Genomic DNA, 4,584 nt, shown 5'->3' with positions numbered 1-4,584 from the left:
GAGAGGGAGGTGTCGCGCCTAGCCGCTATCCAACTCATTCCACCGCCATGAATCTGTCACTGCTGTCGTTGTCACCAGTGTTGCCATCAAGGAGAGCGGGAACTAACAAGGAGGTCAACAAAGATGCGCAAGGGATGAGGAGAAGGACGCTGTCTTGCCATGCACCATCGTCACTAGAGCTGGGCCACTATCGCAAGAGGGAGATCTCGCCACTAAGCCGCCATCGCCAAAGCTCGTGTCGCCGTTGTGCCTTCATCGCCGTTAGGACACGCCGAGAGTGAGATAGCCCACAAAGATAAAGGAAATGCGAAAGTGGTGGGTAGTCACTGTGATGCCACCGCTGCCGTTATTTTTGTCATCGTTGTCACTACTTGGGCGGTCATTAGAGGAAGCTGTCACTGCTGCATGTGTGAAAAAGCTGTGGAAGGAGTTGATCTGCCACTATTGTTGCTGCTTCGTCGTTGTCGGGCTCCTTGTCATTGTTCTGGTCGTTGGAAAACACAACTGGAGCTATTGCCGCTCTATTGTCTTATTTCTCTTTAGCTGTAGTAAGTTGTTTCATTATATTTTCATAGGTTTTAGTGCAAAATTTATATTTTTGGATTCTACTTTGAGTTATTGTGTTTTATGATGATTTCAGGTAATTTCTGGCTGAAATTGAAGAGCTTTGGCAAAGTCTGATTCAGAGGCAAGAAAAGCATAGCAGATGCTATCAGAATCTGACCTCCATGCACTCAAACAAGAATTTCTTGAGCGACAAAGGTCTAAATGATGCATTCTCAATGGCATTAGAAAGATAAATTTCAGAGCTTTCCAGCAATATATAATGGTTTATACTTGTCTTCAAAGGAGCCTGCTCATACTGGGCATTGAACGCCAAGGAGCTACCCCCTGGCTGGCGTTCAACTCCCCAAGGAGACAAGGCAGCGTTGAACGCCGAATAACCACCCCCTTTGGGGCGTTCAACACCCACCAAGACACAAGACAGCGCCACTCACCCCCTAATGGGCGTTCAACGCCCATTCCTCAAGGTTGGACGCCAAGCTCAGCCCAAGTACTCAACCAAAGTAGGCCCAAGGATGGATTTTCGCACCTCTAGTCCAGTCTGTCATACTTTTTGTACTTCTCAGTCATTAGATTAGTATTTAAAGGAGAAAATCACCCATGTTTAGGATCTTCTACCTCATCTTTACCTTTTCACATTTTACTTTCTGTAAAGCATGAGCAACTAAACCTCCTAAGTTAGGGTTAGGAGCTCTGCTGATTCTCATGGATTAATAATATTACTATTCTATTTTAATACACGTTTGATTCCATTATCTTATACATTTTCGTTCTTCATCTCATGAATTGAGGATGACCCATGACAATCATCCTTGTTTTACATGGGTTCCGTGTGAGTCCTGCCCGGATAGCATTGAACCACAAGCTAGAGAATGCACTGCGGATTCCAAGAGCGTGCATGGGCGACTTTGGATATGTGACATATAATCCCGTTGAGCATGGGTTATTAAGGTTTCTGTGGCATTAAGGCTAGAGCATGAGAAGTAGCGTTCCCTGATCCGGAAGATCCGACCTTGTTTGTGGCGTTTTGAGTAGGATCGTGAAGGGGAGTGGATTGCTTAGGTCTTCACCTTTGACTATGGTGGGAAGCCATGAGTTTACTTGATGAGGATTCTACATGAGTTGCTCAGATATGGTGGACTGCTATAGTTTAGAAGAGACTAACTTGATGAGGATGCTACATGAGTTAGTCAATTACGGTTGCCATTGAATGAATCTCCGAAGCCTTAACTAATTATCCATCAATGCTTTTAAACTAATATGATATTTCGTTCTTTACTTTTCATTTATGCTTCTTAACAAACAACCATCTTTTCTAATCGCCTGACTAAGATTTACAAGATAGTCATTACTTGCTCAATCCGATAATCTCCGTGGGATACGACTCACTCACCTGAGGTATTACTTGGCTGACCCGGTGCACTTGCCGGTTTAGTTGTGCGGAGTTCAATTTCGCGCACCAAGTTTTTGGCGCCGTTGCTGGGGATTGTTCTGAGATTGACAAACTACCGGACTATCTTGTTGCTTAGATTAGGTACTTTTTGAGGTTTTATTGCTCTTCTACTTGTGTTTCTTGTTTTCTTTTTCAAAAATTTTTTCAAAACCTTTATCTCTTTTTGACCATTTATTTTCTTTTGATTTTCTTGTTTTGAGTCTTACTTGTTTCTTGTTCTTTTTCAAAAAAAAAACCTTTTCTTTTCTTTAGTAATCTTTTTCTTTGTTTGAGTCTTGTGTTAATTTTTAAGTTTGGTGTCCTCTCTTGTGTTCATCTTTTCTTTAAATTTTCGAAATTGTCTTTAAGTGTTCATCTTAGTATTCGAATTGTTCTTGGTAATTTTTCTTGTCTGATTTCAAAAATTTTAAGTTTAGTGTCTTTTTGGTGTTTTTCCTTTAATTTTTGAAAATTAGTGTCCTTTGATTTTAAAATTTTTAAGTTTGGTGTCTCTTAGTTGTTTTTCTTTTTCCTTAAAATTCGAAAATAAAAAAATTTCTTTTATCTTTCTTTAATTTTTCGAAAATCTTGACTAACTTTCCCTATCTTGATTTAAAAATTTGAAATTTAGTGTTTTCTTGTTAGTAAAGTTTAAATTTTGAATTTCAAATCCTATCTTTTCAAATCTTTATCTTATCTTTTTATCTTTCTTTAAATTTCAAAAATCCTATCTTATCTTACTATAATTTCAAATTTTAAATTCAATTTGAAAATTTAAAATTTAAAAATTAAAAATTCAAAATCAAATCTTTTTCAAAAATCAAATTTCAAATCTTATTTTTGCAAATCTTTTCAATTCTCTATCATATCTTCTTGCTTTAACTCCTTCCTATCTTATCTTCTTTTTAATTTTAAAACTTTTAAATTTCAAATATTTACCTTCTTTTAAAATTAAATTTCAAAATTATATCTTTTAATTTGTTTTCAATTCTTATTAGTTGGTTAGTTACTTGTTTTATCTTATTTTAATTTTGAAAGTTTGGTATCTCTTTAATTCATCTTCTCTCTCTTCTATTTTTGAAAGCTTTTTTACTTCTTTCTCTCTCTCCTTTTTCGAAAATTCTTACCTCTTTCTCTCTCTTCTATTTTCAAAAATCTTCTTTTTCTTTTTCTATTTATTTTTTTCGAAAACTCTTTTAACTTAAAAGATATCTTTCTTTTCTTATCTTCTAACTCTCTCAAAGGACCTCTATACTCTGACATAGAGAATCCTTTTCTTCTTTTTTTCTTGCATTCTTCCTTCTTGTTTATGAGCAGGGAACAGAGATAAAGAACCTCCTTTTGATCCTGACCCTAAACTTGAGAGGACTCTAAGGAGGCGTTTACAACAAGTAAGAGCACAGCACTTCGGAGGTAACCTCACAGAGCTTTTTGAACAAGAAGCTGAAAATACAAACATGGCAGCCAATCCTAATGGTGGAGGAGACGCAAGGAAGGTCCTAGGTGACTTCACTGCACCCACTTCTGATTTCTATGGAAGAAGCATCTCTATACCTGCAATTGGTGCAAATAACTTTGAGCTGAAGTCTCAACTGGTCATTTTAGTTCAATAGAACTACCAGTTTCATGGACTTCCATAGGAAGATCCCAACAGATTCATCTCTAATTTCTTGTAGATCTATGATACTGTCAGGACTAATGGAGTGGATCCTGAAATCTACAAGCTTAAGCTTTTCCCTTTTGCTGTAAGGGGCATAGCTAGGTTATGGCTGGATTCTTAGCCTAAGGAAAGCCTAGACTCTTGGAAAAAAGTGGTCAATGCATTCTTGACCAAATTCTTTCCACCTCAGAAGCAGAGCAAGTTCAGGATGGAAGTTCAGACCTTCAGGCAGAAAGAGGGTGAATCCCTCTATGAGGCCTAGGAGAGGTATAAACAATTAATTAGAAAGTGCCCTCCTAACATGATTTCAGACTAGACCATGTTAGATATCTTCTATGATGGTTTCTCTGAATTATCCAAGATGGCTTTAGACCACTCTGCTGGTGGATCACTCCACTTGAAGAAAACACCTGAAGAGGCACAGAAACTCATTGACATGGTTGCTAACAACCAGTTCATGTACACTTCTGAGAAGAACCCTGTAAGCAATGGGGTTGCTCAGAAGAGAAGAGTCCTAGAAGTTGACACTCTGAATGTCATATTGGCTCAGAACAAGATCCTAACCCAACAGGTCAACATGATCTTTCAGCATCTGACTGGATTATAAGCTGCAGCTGGTAGCACTCAAGAAGCCTCCTACGAAGGAGATGCATATGATCCAGATCAACCCATGATGGGTGAGGTTAACTATTTAGGAAATCCCAATAATGAGCCTTATGGCAACACCTACAACTCATCATGGAGGAATCATCCCAACTTTTCCTGGAGGGATCGACAGAAGCCTCAGCAAGGCTTCAATAATGATCAAGGTGGAAGAAACCAGAATAGGTTTCTTGATAAACCATTCCCATCTTCTCAGCAACATATGGAGACTTCTAAGCAGAGCCTTTCTGACTTAGCCACTATAGTCTCCAATCTCTCTCAGACC

At 38.3% G+C, this 4,584-nt stretch overlaps 1 non-coding gene across 1 annotated transcript; it reads right to left on the bottom strand.

Annotated features, from left to right (window-relative positions):
- Positions 1-3,855: 3,855 nt before the first annotated feature.
- LOC112767549 (small nucleolar RNA R71) lies at positions 3,856-3,964 on the bottom strand. Its single transcript, XR_003184992.1, has one exon. It is a non-coding gene; the product is annotated as a small nucleolar RNA R71 (small nucleolar RNA).
- Positions 3,965-4,584: the final 620 nt, after the last annotated feature.

Source organism: Arachis hypogaea, chromosome 17, assembly GCF_003086295.3.
Source record: "Arachis hypogaea cultivar Tifrunner chromosome 17, arahy.Tifrunner.gnm2.J5K5, whole genome shotgun sequence".
Lineage (NCBI taxonomy): Eukaryota > Viridiplantae > Streptophyta > Magnoliopsida > Fabales > Fabaceae > Arachis > Arachis hypogaea.
Note: the sequence above shows the minus strand (reverse complement) of the source record. Positions and strands in the feature narration are given on the sequence as shown.